Genomic DNA, 15,625 nt, shown 5'->3' with positions numbered 1-15,625 from the left:
TCCGAAGGCTAACTTCACTGATTGTGAAACATCTTGCACCAACATCTTGACGCAAGATTATCTTCACAGTTGGGCAGATTGTCATGCCAAGTGTTTCAGCATAGCATGCCCCAAAACAACTGGGCCTTTCTGCAGACCATTTGAGAGAGCTGGTATCCGCCGTTCATTCCGACATACCAGCACTCCGACATTGACGTCCAATTGTCGTAGTGGAGGCATGTCTCCTTATGGGAAAAAGTCCCACCACTCCGACATTTTTTTTTCCTTGGTCGCAGTGGCGGTATTTCACTTTTTTTTCCAAACAACGTGCCATTCCGACATGAGGTAATTAATAGGCTATTAATGTTACAGTTATTATTTTGCTGTCACTTCGTCCTTTTTATGGCCTAGAAGGTTGTATTTGGTATCTGTGGATAGCTCTAGCTCTTTTCTTTTATCTGACATGCAAGTCATATATTTTTGACCAGGCGTTTCACGAGTAAATCAAACGAAAGTAGCGAGCCGAAGCTATATGACATTCTTATTTGTTTGTCACTTCGTCTGTTTTTATAACACAAAAGGATCGATGTGTTTGGTATCAACGGAAAGCTCTGTTTCTCCTCTTTCATTTGATATGCTTGTCATGTCTGTGCGATGCCTGGTCCCGGAGTAATCCAAGCGAGAGCAGTGGCTGTGTGCGTGAACGCAGAGCAATATAGACTGTAAATATGATATACTTTGATTTAAATTCATGATTTTATTTTATACTTTATACTTGATCGTACAGACACGTGTCTAGTCTCGTTGGAAAGCCCCGGTTCTGCTCTTTCATGCAATATAGGTCTCATCTCGCTGTGACTAATAATCACGGAGCAATGTAACAGAGAAGAATGGGTGTGTTTTTTGACGCACTTTGCATCCGTCGGGCTCATAGGGTCCGTTAAATTGACTTGGAAAAAAATAGGATTTGTAAACTGTCGGAATGGGGGTACTAAAATGTGTCGGATTGGCAGCATGTCTAAATAGCAGCATGTCGAAATAGAGGCATGTCTAAATGGAAGCATGTCGTAGTGGTGGCATGTCTGAGTGGCAGCATGTAACCGAGAGAGCTAGACTGATGAACACAGTATGTTACTACAGGGTGATGGTAATGTAGCAGCTAAGGAGCAGAGCTAGCATGCAGTAGCGAGTGAAAGTTGTGGGCTTGATTCCCAGGTGTCATCGTTGTGCCATTGGTCAAAGCACTTAACCATGAGTTGCTCCAGGGAGCAATGGACTATATGCCACGGCTCTTCAGCCTGCACATTTATTTCCTGTGAAGCGTCAGCAATGGCATTTTCTGTTAAATTCTGCTCCTTTCGTGCAATATAACATCTCCACTGCATATACTGTGTCCATTGCCTAGGAGATGTGACTAGGTTAGGGCTGAATTAGTCTGTAAGGGCTCCAGACTTTCTGTATATGTTTTTAGCCAAAGTCCAGGCGATTCCATTGTACCGGCAATACAGCATTGACTTGACTTGACTGAACACAGCGTGACTAGGTCAGGGTTTGCTTATTCACAGTGTAGGTACACATGTCTGTACTTCCCTTCCCGTGATTCCTCTTCCTCTTCCTTTGTCTTTTGTTTCTTTTCTTCATCCTCTGAAATCTAATCAGAGAATGTGACGATGTGATCCATAATTAATTTGTATTTATATTTGGTATTTCCTTTAGTTTCTTCCTGTTTCTGTTTTAGTTTAACATTACCTGGGTGCACACACAGGTTATGTTAACTTTAGTTATTTTCATATCGTACTTTTTGTTAGGCCTACGTTTGAATTCTTGCATGATTTATTTTTCAGTTTCATGTGCAGGTTGTGCACAGGAGCGTGTTCCCTGTTTGGCTGCTTATGTGGAGGGTACCTTGGCTGTTCCATCAACCTTAATGAGTAGAGCCTGATTGTTGAAGCCTGATTGGCTATTAGCTGAACATTTGTTGTTATTAAATCCTCGTGGCGGTTGGAGGCTCTTTTTTTCTTTGGTGCAGGCCATGCTAGTATCTGTCTGGCATTGATGTGAGTGTCTGGCTCTGTGGTGCTTAAATTAATTTTTTACAAAACAACATTTTTTTATTACAATAAAGGAAAAAGTATAACTGATTGAATAAAAGTGTTTGAACCACAATTGGCAAAACAGTGAGGTGTTTCTCAGCAGCCGTCAGTGAAGTGCTGTGAAATCGACTAGCCAAACGGCAGAAGACCACGAGATCTGCCGACAGTGATCCACCAGCCTCTTGCTTTCTGGGGTTTTAACGATGGGATTTCGACTAAAACAAAACCAGCAATTTTCACACCCTCATTCATTTTGTCTCCCCTGTGTTTATCCCCCCAAGACCACGAGGCTGCCTTACAATTGAGCCCCAGACCAGAGAGCAACCCAAGTAGCCATTCCACACATCCTCTGATAATGCATCTGGGTGTTGAGTGAAAATGGGAACCTTCCTTGAATGTAAGTGCCAATCAAGTATTGTTACTCACTGTTGCCACCATTTTATTCATTTCCTCTAAGCCCTAACTCCCACTCAAAAAATCAATGATTTGTGCTGTTTCAATTAGTTATGATAGAACTAGACAGCCATGTTACATTTAAAGCTCCTTCATTCACCGTTGCTTCATTTATGAATCTCTTAGAGGCTCTTCTCTCTTTGTGTTTTTTTTCCCTGTTACACACACAAAAAACAACTACAGCATCTCATTTGCACTAAAAGCAGGTACGATGATGATAGCAAACCCTGGTGACATTGCAGCCATTTTCAACATATCCAACATCTATCATCTTCACATGCCCCCCCCCCCCCCCCCCCCCCCCCCCCCGTACTGTAGAGTCAACCTATTCCAGAGGGACACTCTCGATGCTCTGCACGTCCGGACACGGGAACAAGATCACACCGAGTGGAACATACAGTATGTAGCTGTGCAACATGGAACATGAGAATCCCCTAAAGCGCAGCGCTCAAGCTGCTCCCAGGCCTCCCGCTGTGATTCAATCCCCGCCGTCTCGGGGGAGCGCGGAAGGCAACGGACTCACTTAAGACTATTGGACAGAGACGGCGAGGGAGGCTAGGGCATGGGACCTCAGGCCTCGGTGGAAACGGCAAGGCATTCCATACACACACGGTTACACACACACACACACACACACACACACACACACACACACACACATACACAACACACACACACACACACACACACACACACACACACACACACACACATATAAACTGTTTATATATATATACAGTATATTTACACACACGCTCACACACACACACATGCGCATACAGACACACACCACACACACAGACACACACACACACCACACACACACACACACACACACACACCCCACACACACACACGGGTTAACAGGCTAACGTGTACGGGATGTGTTGAGATGGCGGCGGTGTGAGTACAGTGCAGATGCGATAGCTGCAGGAGTCACAAGGTTTAAGGCGCGGGGTCTGGAGATGACTCGCCGGGCGCTCGGCTCTTTATCGCCTCTCCGCTGAGATTTACTGTACCGACTGTAGGGAGGGAGAGAGAGATAAAAACGGCCATGGCGGGCGTTGTATGATGTGAGCCACTCCGCGGCACATTACGATTCAGTAGTTATGGAACAGAAGGAGGCCAGGCCATGGCTACAAGGGGTTGGGGGGGGACCATCGCAAATTTACAGCACTGAGCAACCAGGCATCTTTTAGGAATGTGGAGTATGTGAGTGCCCCTGCTGTAAAAGAAAAAGCTGCCGTGTTTGCACCCCTCTATGCGGACAGGGCGGATCAATCAAGCACGGGCCTCCACAACATTGACGGAGGGCCTTTTTTTGCCACAGGGAGCCCACAGGACAATATCTCACTGCGATGGCTTTGATATGAGAGGGGGCCCTCCTTTTTTTCCTCTGTCCTCCCAAAGAGCCACTGCAGGTTTTCTCTTCTTCACTTTGCCTCCCCCCAGATATTGGGACGTGGTGGTGGTGGTGGTGGTGGTGGTGAGAGACTCCGGAGAGATATATGAGGGGACCTCGGCATGCCTGTGTGGGAGATGGGCAGACTACAGTGGAAATCTGTCCCACAGGAATGAACTCTTAATTAAGATTGATCCGGGCCCCAGCAGGCAGCAGTGCACCCTGGGAATGGACAGACCATAAATTTCCTCCCCTCCCTCCCTCCCTCCCCCCTTCTCTCCGTCCCTCCCTTTCTTTCTTCCTCTTCTTTCCCGTGTGTTCTGTCAGCGTGCGTTCCTGCTGGAGCAATCTCCTTTTCCCTGCTGGGGTGCCCCAGGCGCTCTCTCAGTGTACCCCTTCTGAAGTCACAGCGAGACACATCCTGTTGCCGACGCCGAAACGCGCTAACCCCCTGCGACGACGAGCGACAGTTGAATAAAAAAACACGCTGCTCGCTTCCGAAAAGCCACTGTGTCGTTCAACGTCACCAACATATGCTCGCGAAGAGTAAATGCATGGGGGAAAAAAAGACACACAGGGTTATGTTCAGCTCCTTAATTTGCCACCTGTTTCGATTCATACCAGGAAAATCGGGGGAAATGTTAAAAGTCACTGAAAAATACATCAGTAAAAAAGAAAAAATTAATAGTGCACTTCCTCAGTCAAGAAAAATAAATGTGTCACAGATCCTTTTAAGAGAGCCCCACAGCAGTGCTTAAATTGTGTGTAAAGGGCGAACCACGCTCCTGATGCCCTGACTCTAGGCACATACAGGCAGTCACCAGTCACGAACTGTCACTTCCTCCGATGACAGCAGTGGCCTTTCAGTCGCGCTTTTTCCGCCGCCCCTCACAGCTGAGCTTCTTTGTTAGGCTCCCATGGTGGTCGCTAGTCGCCGGGTAGAAGAGTGTCGGAGCTACTCTCAGTTCCACTGTGGCTCCCTGGACGACATGATTCTTGACAGATGCAGGAAGTGGGTGTCCCCCGCGTGTCGGATATTGATCTATTTGTTGGTATCAATCAAAGCACATGTCAATCAAAAGAAAAAAAAGTTTTGCGATCTGTAACCTGTTGACAGGCAGCTATAATGTTATGAGTGCTGTTTAGTGCTGTACAGTACAGTACTGTAGACTTGGAGGAGGAAGAAGTGCCTGAGAGGACTTAAATAAGTTAGGACCAATAAACACCATTCTGGAAACGTTTTTACTTTTTACTAGGCCAGAGACGGTATTGTGTCTCTCTTCGTAAAGCTGAGGGTCAGTAAAATCGAATGCAACGTCATAACAAATCCCACAGCGATTTACAACATCACTACCCAAAGTTGACCGTGGTAGTATTGTAACTGCACTTGAAATAGAAAGGCAAACGCGGACGTTTGCTTCATTTTGCTCGGGAGCTTGTCTATAACACAGAGGCCATATTTCAGCTGACTCGAGATGCCTTGCTGTGGCATGAAAGCAGCAAATGTACTGTAAATGTGCCTGTATTGTTCCAGTGAAGTAGCAGTCAGCTCTCCAGGGGGACAGAGAGAGCAATGACTCATCATGTTCTGACCCGTCCCCGAGCCAACAGCACAAGAGCCGCGGAGATGCGCCGTGTCACCTCCTCCTCATCCTCCTCCTCCTCCTCGCTCTTCGTCCTCCGTACTGCCTTGCTGCTACACACACACACACACGCACACACACACACACACACACACACACACACACACACACACACATACATAGCACACATGCACACACACAGATGCACACACACATACATAGCATACACACACAAACACACACACATGCAAACACACACACACACATACACTCATACACACACATACATAGCACACGCACACACACACACATACACTCATACACACACATACATAGCACACGCACACACATGCACACACACACAGACACACACACCACAGAGGGGCCTGGATGCTCTCTTTAAAACCCCATCAGAGATTGGCTCGTCTCTTGTATTCGTCTCTGCACATTAGTGGGAGTCAGCTGAGTGTGCTTAGTGCCAAGCTCTCTGCAGCCCCAGACAGCATATCACATACATTATCTCCCTCAACAATGGAATTCTCTTCTCTGATTGGCTAATGGGGTGGCCATTAACTTCGTATAACCTGCTACCTTCGAAGTAGTTCCCGTATCACACTTGAATATTAATTCGCCAAACTCGTTGCGAAGTTTAAATGAACTGTCACGTTGCATCCAAGCTGAAATACAGACGTGCAGAACCATAGTAACATTGTAGCATATCACAGAGGTTGATTGTAGCTAGTTGGATGCCATGTAGGCTATAAAAGTAGCGATCTTTCAAAGTTAAAGTTAATCAGAATCCTGGGAAATGCCCGCTTGACAACGGCAGAGATAGAACTAACGACTGGCTTTTGGCCGTAGCAACCAGACATTTAGAACTAACGACTGGCTTTTGGCCATAGCAACTATCCATTTAGAACTAGTAACGGCAGTTTTGTCCTGCAAGTAGAAAGTTGATATGTGGCGGAAAGTAGTCCCACGGTCAAGACAGTTTTAGCGATGTTAACGGACGCAACGGTGGAATAAAACTATGTTCTAAATATACAGGTTATGAATACAAACGGGAGATAAGCGGGATAACGGCCTTCGAGGTCGACCGGTTCGATGGAAATAATGGCACGGCGGAGGTAACTCCGTCTCCGTGCTTCGCACGTCGCCGGAGTTCTAGACCTCCACCTAGCCATTATTTCCATCGAACCGGTCACCTCGTCGGCCGTTATCCCTTACATATGGATCACAGAGCAAGGGGAAGAGCAGCATCAACATCACCAACACACAAAAGGAAATAGTATACGTATATATGAAGAGTATAGTATACTGTATATAAATAGTATATGTATGGATCTTTATGTTGACATTCACATAGCTTTAAAGAGATTCAATAATGATTCTTTAATGTGGTTGAGTCGTAGGCTCTATGGAACATGTTAGTTAGGTCATAGGCCTACAGTGAATTTAAAAAGAAATGTCAACTGTGAACATGTGCTCGTGATTTTCTAGTGTGACCGAGTTCACTTTCATATGTAAATGTGTTTCCCATGAAAGACACTTGAAAGGTGAAAGCTCTAATGAAATGCTTCATGCAATTGAAAGGTGAAAACAGTCATCACGTGTTTCATGTTTTCAAAGGACGCGGTTCAAATTCAGCACTCATTCACCACACGAGCATCACACATGCCGTTTATTTTTCTCTAACAGAATACAAGGACATTGGCTTGTTTTTGTTGTTGTTGTTTTTTTCGGTTAGGGACTTCTGTACTCTGGCAGCAGTGTAGCGTGTGTGCTGTGTGTGTGTGTGTGTGTGTGTGTTTTTTTTTCCGCTTGCTCCCTCGGGGAGGGTCATGACTGCTGCGCAGGAGCTATAGGCGTCCGTCATGTTCCACCGCGTAAAGAGTCGCGTCAGGACAGCGGGCACGCGCGTGCACGGCCCGGGCAAGAGCTCTCCGACTACACTGCACACAGCGGCTCGTGTCCACCACTGCCCACACTTGTGGAGCTCCAGGCACAACCTTTATACGCTGTCAAACTGACAGCGTGATCTCCCCCCAACAAAGAGAGCAGTTGGGAATACAGGCCTAATCTGGCTGGACATCTCCCTCACCAGCAGCCAGTGAAACTGACCCTAAGCCCGCTGATGTTTTCCACAGCCCTGGATATGTATCTGCAGTATCCCTTGGGTCTTTGTGTAGACCTATGCTGTTAGCTTGGCTGAGCAACTCACCCATACAAATCAAAGCAGAGTGGAGTAGCAATTAGCGTACCACAGATACAGTAGAAATAGATGCTAAGTGACCTAAGTGATTACGGTATATATCGGTTGATGAACCATTTCTGCCTGTGCACCGCAATTGAGTTACATTCTGTTTTTCAGTGTGACTGCAAAGGTGTGTAAAGGAAGACAAAAACACGCTCATTAGGCTGTATTTGCCAGTTTTTAAAGCTGTTGCCACAGCAACTGTGGAAAAAAACAAATTGAAATCAACGACCCACGACTGACTAGTTTAGCCCTAGTGTGTTCCTCTCTAATTGCTGATAATTGTGGTATTGTTAAGCCACAAGTGGTGCTGATGAGGTCTTTGTCGTGCTGTCACAGAGAAGATGTGGAGCTTCGGCTACTGCAATAAACCCATACGTATCATTTTACTCCAGTTCTCACATTCAATACATTTGCATACAGGCATACACAGGAAAAAGATATCTTTACAAGGTTCCTCCCATCATTCTCTCATTTACTTCACTTGAAAATGAGTTAAAGACATTTCGTTTTATGGTAAAGGTACATAAATGATCATGAATTCATACATGAGTTAATGATTTATTCAAAAGTTAATTCCTTAATATCTCATGAACCAGGGCCTCTGTCTTTATCTAGCTCTGGACTCTCTGGAATTTCACACTTCAGAGTACAACCACAGGCCCTTTCCAGGACACACACAGGCCCTTTCTAAAACTAGTTACTATGGGTGCCTCTCGTTTGGTCTTTAATACACCCTCCCTTCCTTCCTTGATCCTCGTCCTCACTGATCTAGATAAAGAATGATGAGGCGGAAACAATGGGATAGTCTATCCAGTGTTAGTTATAGATCAGTGGGAACGAGCCTCGAGGACCGAGCATCGAGGAGAGAATTTAAGAGCCACCCTATGCCCTCTTGCACTCTGCGCATTCATATTGAGGGTCCACCATATTAAAGGTGCTCTAAGCAATGTTACACATTCTAAGCTAAACAATTTTTGCCACATATACGGCAAACATCACCTCACCATCCACTAGCTGCCTGAGCCCTGAATATACAGTTGAAAAAACTCGGTGGACAGCCCAGGCTCTAAAAATGGCAACAAAAGCAACTTGGTTCAACCTGGGCCATAAAACGATAAATAACTGTTCCAGCAAATCACTGACAAGATGCGCATTTAGGAGAGTTTCAATTGCACGGGAGGAAGGGGGAGGGAGTAGCGAGCTACAGTAGCTCTCTGTTTTATTTGAACATCAACAGAAGTGACGTTACCCAACAGCATCACTTAGAGCGCCTTTAAGGGCCATCTGAACCAATTAGTGTTAAAAACCCTCGCAACACCAAACACAGATGATCTCTTGTTAAAAGTGCATCAATGCAGCGATATCATGGAAAACACTCAATACAAATGTGAGTTCCATGTGAGTACGCCTGTAAACAATAACATGGTTACTGTACGTCACATCCTGTTTTCTCTAGAGAGAGGGACGTTTGTCCCAAAGCTTAGTGTGGTATTATACCTTATGCCCTTATAAAATAAACTCGATTGAGCTGTGAGGGTGATTCCCACCCCAGCAAGAAGTGGGTCGGGACCGGTTTCGGAAAGGGACAAACATTTGTACACGTTCACGTTCACGGACACACACACACACACACACACACACACACACACACACACACAGTGAGAGGGAGAGAGACTCTCTCAACTTGGACGAAGGCCAGTCTCTCAGAATAGCCTGGGCATGCCCCAGGGCCTCTCTCTCTATCTAGCTCAGGGCTCTCAGGCCTTTCACACTTTAGGGTACCACCAGACACAAACAGTCATACACGTGCACACACACACACACACACACACACACACACACACACACACACACACACACACACACACACTGTTTAGAGTGCACCGTACGCACACACACACACACACACACACACACACACACAGACACAGACACACACACACACACACACACACACACACACACACAGACACATACTTTAGAGTACAAATGCACAAATATGTACACACACACACACACACACACACACACACACACACACTTTAGGGTACTGACACACACACACACACACACACACACACACACAGTGAGAGGGAGAAAGACTCCTTGCAAAGGTTTCCATCACACCATCTTAAAACAGCATGACAGCTTGAGACTGATTTATCATGCCACAAAACAGCATGTGGCTTGCTAGCCCCCAAGGAGCTCTTGCCCTCCTATGCTTAACACGGCTGACCCCCTTGATTCATTTAACTCTCTTTTGGAAGGTACTATTTCACACTGAGGTGCAATATTGATGCCAATATGACATACTGACCATAAAATGCTTCATTCCTATGGAGGCTCGATATTTTTTTTTTTACGCCTATCTTGTTTGACGGGTGGCGTGGAATATATGAGCTTTTCAGATCAGGAGGGTGCTGAGATACAGCCGTGAAACTTGGGTTTGGCTGAGTGTAGCTGTTTTGCGTTGCAGTGTCATAAATAGGTTGCTTGGTGCTTTGCTTTCTTCTGCCGTTACACTTTTCAAAGGGTTTCATGCGGCGCATGATGAATCCAGACCAACGATGACAATGACGGGCCACAACAGCCGCACATCTTGTCTCATCCATGCTCAACGTTTTTTTCCTTCTTTATTTATACGCAACATTGCATCGCATTATGTCCATAATTAATTTGCTTAGTGTGTGCAAGACACTGTCAGCTGTGGCGGGCCAGTTTTAACTTTTCAGTTCTAGGGACCCCCCCCCCCCCCCACACACACACACACACACACACACACAACAAACACCCGATTGCGTGGAAATAAATCCATTTAGTCTTTTTTATTGGGAGGGGGGTGATTTTTTGGAGCGTGCCACCTCGGCTCAGCGCCTCATCTGTAGTAACCTAGTTTGAGTCCGACGGAAAAACTCACACATCAGCCGACCGCCAGCTGCACCCAGCACACACTCTCTCTGTCAAACTGTCTTTCTGTGCACCCTCTTTCTCTCTCTCTCTCTCTCTCTCTCTCTCTCTCTCTTGCTGGCTCAGTAGTGTTGAGTCTGTGTGTGTGAGTGGTTATCCAAAGCTACGGAAGCCTTCATAATGTCCGAAATTGGCAACAGCATAGCGGAGAGTGTCACATAGAGTCCGTTGAGATCATCATGACTGACCGACTGAATGAGAGGACAATGCTTTGCCCCCACTGTGAGCCCTCACAAGGGAGAGAGACAGCTCCGATTTAGCAGGCAAGGGGGTATCAGACACTTCACAGCACACAAGTAACTGGCCCTTAACCAAACGAAATAAGAAGCCATCTCATGCGCTCAATATCTAGATATTTCGAATTCTGTTCAGGCTCGCCTGCACGGTTAGGACACGTATTCTCGGAGCGAGAGTAGGGGGGGGAGGGAAACGCGGGCTGACATTTTGTTTGTCTGCTTCTCTGCTAGCGGAAGGGAAAGCGTGCTGCACATTTCAAGGTCCGCTGCACGCGGTGAGCTGGGTATGCGCTGCTATATCAATGTTATTGCAATGTCTGGTGGGGTTTGTGTGTGTGCCGCCGCCGCCGCCGTGCCACCGCATCTGTGGCCCCAGCCGGCAGCCCCCGACACCCCCTGGCAGTCCCAGCCAGTGCCTCTCTCACACTCGGCCAGAGATGATGCCAGTAGGAAACATCCACGTTTTAACAATGTTAACATTATTCCCATGTTCGTATGTAAATGTATTCCACATGGAAGGCAGCTCCTTGGGGATCACTTCTTTTTGTTCCCTACAGTCCTAGGCCTACACTTCCCCACCAGGTTTATAAGGGATAATTATAATGGGAACATGAAAAGAGAGTCCCGGAGTCCTACTGTACATTCCCAAGATCTGATGCTATTTTTGAGACTCTCACACCTGACTGGAAATCACACTGGTGGGAAACAATCTTTTTTAAACAGAGGACAGAGGCAAGATGAGATGAGATGAGGTGTCGAGATTTAAGTGCGGAATAATCAAAATGGGCGTGACATTGTCACGCACGCTGGGGCTGCCCTGTTTTATTATTCTAGTCCAATGGCCCTTCAAGTCCTGTACGACTGATATACTATTGCTTCTGGAAGCATCCATTCACCGCCCATTGAAGAGAAAACCAATGACCAAGACGGGATTGTGGAAATAGGACCTAAGTGTAATGGGCGAAACAATAGTGATGAAGCATTCATTACCGAAGGTAACATGAAATAGGCCCTGGACTAATTGAGACAAGCAATCTCTCACAACAATATTAGTGCAAGTAGTCACTGTCAAATTAGCCGGCAGACATGATATTGTAATGGCCTTATTAAAGGAGGGTAATCTAATCACACCCCTCCACCATTTACAAATGGGTGGTTTTAAAAATGTCACGTTGCTTTAGCCTGTATGAAATTGGAAATCCCATCTGAATCAGGATTTCGGAGATTGATGAAAGAAGTCACAGACGTGTTTGATTGCGACAAATGTTTCAGATTACTAAAGCTTTTTAGTGCCACAGATGCTACCATAACAACAAGAAGCTACTGTAGCCTAGCCTCCACCATGGAGGTATTATAAGAACTGGAGAAAGCGAACAAGTCCCGCCCCCATTCATTTCAATGGGAATGGTAGGCTAGTGAAAATTGCCAGAATTGAATGATTTTTTCAGGCTTCAACATGGCGTTTCAAGGGGCTTGTTTCCGGTGCCATTTTACTTAGCCAATTAAGTGCCAGGTTACTGATTGACATAAGGTACAGAAGGAGAGCTCATGCCCACACTAAGCTTGTGCATGAGAGTGGAACAGCCACCAATCAGCATGAGGAGAAATGGCACCGGACATGATGTATTTCTGGAAAATGGCGAAGAGGAAGTGCCTTGCTAATCGGCGAAGCTAATCAGTTAAATCCTGACCCCCTGGCCTCCACCAAGATATAGTTCTAGGCCTACACATAATATACAACATGATGATGTACAGTTCAGCCAGGAATACTCAGAGACATAACTGAAGTTAACAAAGATTTTAATCGGGATAGAAATTAGCAACAATGAGAGTCTTTGGTGTAGGCCCCGTCCTAGGTCCAGGTCACTGAGCGTGCGGACCCTGGCAAATCCTGCCGGAACGAGAAGCAGGGGCGAAGCCTACCCCCTGGACAACTGGACGAGGATCGACCTGGTGGTGATTAGGGAGGGAGGGTGGGAACATCGAAAATCGGCACCTGAAAGCAACAAGGCAGGTGCCTGGGCAGAGTCATTAATAAAGCCAATGTAGCCTGGTGATTGGTCGGAGGTAATGAATGAATGACGTATTAAGTATACCCGGCAGAACTACGCTGCAGCTACGCAAGCGCTACATTATAACACAAGCTACTGCTAGGAGGTTTAGGAGTTTCCCTTTTGAACTCTGCAGTGGACTCTACCAGGAGAGAAGGTGTTCCAAAAGTGCTCCAGCTCAGATAAATCTTTCATGAAATGGGGCAGTTTGAAAGAACTAAGATCTCACCTCAGCATTATATCCCAAAGGAACATTTATGGGTGTAGTGAGCAACCCAAGCAGAGGACACAGTGTTTTTTTTAAGCAAAACACAACAGGTGTTTCTTCAATACAATCCCTTTTGGTAACTAAAATAAAGTAGTCTAATTTAAAGCTGTCCATAATTTTATAGTTTGTACATTCTGTGTACATTCTAACATAGTAATTTTGTTTATGCAATATAATTCCCCAAGAACTTGTGTGGTAATTATTAACCCAGCTGCAGGCTGGGATAAGTGTGTGGATTAAGTGCACAGACAAGTATACTAACAGGAAAGAACACACTCGAACTGCATCAACATTTCACTTCAGCTCCAAGAGAGGCATTACCGCTATCTCGTCATTTAATCCCCTTAATACACCTTCATTCATGCTTCACTGGCTTAATTTTTTACTGGAATGGAAAAAAAGGCTAAATTAAATTTTGTTATTTTTTTTATTATTCCGCTCCTTCAGTCTAGATAGGTTGGAGGCAATAATAATGGACTGGGCCTCCATGGCTATGATGGGGAAATTGCTCTTTGAAATGAATTTCAGATTGATATGTCGTTTTCATGTCTACGTTCAATCAAATTCCGATGCGCTTCTCCACGCATTCCGAAGAGCGGGAGTACGCGAGTGCGAGAGAGAGAGTGGGGTGACAAGGCAGACATGTGACAGCGTTTGATACACCGGCGTAATGAAATGTGCCGCCGTCCACCGCCGCACGCGGAGGAGATGGAACACCACGGCAAATAAACCACCCAGAAACACACAGACCACAGACATCATCGCATGGGCGGATCTGAAGCTTACACACACACACACACACATAACACAGCTCAGTCATGGTGTAGAAAAATTGCATCTTTGTTATTACTTGAAAAAAAAAAAAAACCCTGCCTTTGCGCAGTTTTGCCCTGATTTTGAAGTGTATCGTGATGAAGGCTGCATGGGATCTATCAGTGAAGGAAATAAATATAGTATCCTGTTAAGCATATAGGTTCTTCTCCATATTTCTGCTCTTTCCATCAAGTCTCTGTCAATAGAATATGTAGGCGCCTCTCAAGGTTATGCTGTTGATACACAGAGTGGTTGCCTTGAGAATCTGCCTTGGGGCACAAAGGTCAAAAGATATATATTGCAGCGATGCGGTAGATTTCTGTGAAAGTTTGCCTCCGGGGCACTGTTGTTTGGATCAAATAAATCCCAATCCTTCCAAAAAAGTTTGGAACACCACAAACTGAAAGTTTGATCCAGATTGGATTACGTGATCAGAATCCTTTGTCCTCTTCTGACCAAACCGTGATCCAATCCAATAGCGCAAATCCCATCAGATCGCTTTGGAACAACTGACCCCAGAGGTGATTGAGAAACGTCTGTGAGTGTATTGGCAGAGGTATCCCACTGGTGAGACGATATGACCTGAAAGTCCATCTCAGGCCATTTTAGGCTTGTATAGGAGACACTAGACATCATGTAGTGGACCACTGCATCGCATCTGAAGGTCAGGCTCGAGGCATGCTATAGAGCATCGATTATGTTTATCCATCGAGTTTGATCACATACATCTTCAAACAGACAAGTCTCTGGGGACAGATTACAGATGCCTGTGGTGGTGTGTAAACTTGGATGGTTTTACCCTTTCCCCCTCCCCTTTTTTTCTCCGGAACATTCTCCAAGCTCTCCCCCAACCTCCCCCACCCCCCATTTTGCTCCCAGATTGCCCTTTCCATCCACACCGGGGCCTTCTCCTCCTTCTCCTCCTTCTCCCCCAGTTCACTCCTCGCTCTCTCTCCGCCGCATGCTCCGCTCCGCTCCTGTCAGGAGACGCGCTAATCCTCAAAGAACCCCGCGTCAGCCAGACGCCCCTTTGAAGCTCTTCTGCGGATTCGTCTGGAGCCGAGGGCACTAAGCAGCTTCCAGGGCTCCCCCAGCGCCACGGCTACTGCTGCTGCTGCTTCTGCCCCTGCTGTTGCCCCTGCTGCTCGGCTCCCTCACCGAGGAGTCTGGGGCGGGCTTTCAACAGCACCTGGGCTTGAGGTGGTGGGAGAGCAGCCACGACGCCGGACACAGGAGAGCGGCTAAGGGCGTGGGAGGGAGGGAGGGAGGGAGGGAGGGGGGAGGTGGGGTAGGGTGGGATAAAAATGGTCGAGCTGATGGTGGTGGAGTGTAAATGTCTGCAAGAATACAATAAAGGGGAAAATACAAGGTGGATAACGGGGAGGTAATGTTTAGATGAGAGCTGTGATGGACGGAGTGGGGTGGGGTAGGGTAGGATGGTGTTGTTATGGTGGTGTTGGCGGCGCTAATGGTGGATGAGTTTAGACGTGTGCGAGGGGGAAATAGAGAACTGAGAATGAGGG

This window comes from Sardina pilchardus, chromosome 17 (assembly GCF_963854185.1).
Source record: "Sardina pilchardus chromosome 17, fSarPil1.1, whole genome shotgun sequence".
NCBI classification, from domain to species: Eukaryota; Metazoa; Chordata; class Actinopteri; order Clupeiformes; family Clupeidae; genus Sardina; species Sardina pilchardus.
This window is presented reverse-complemented; position numbering follows the sequence as displayed.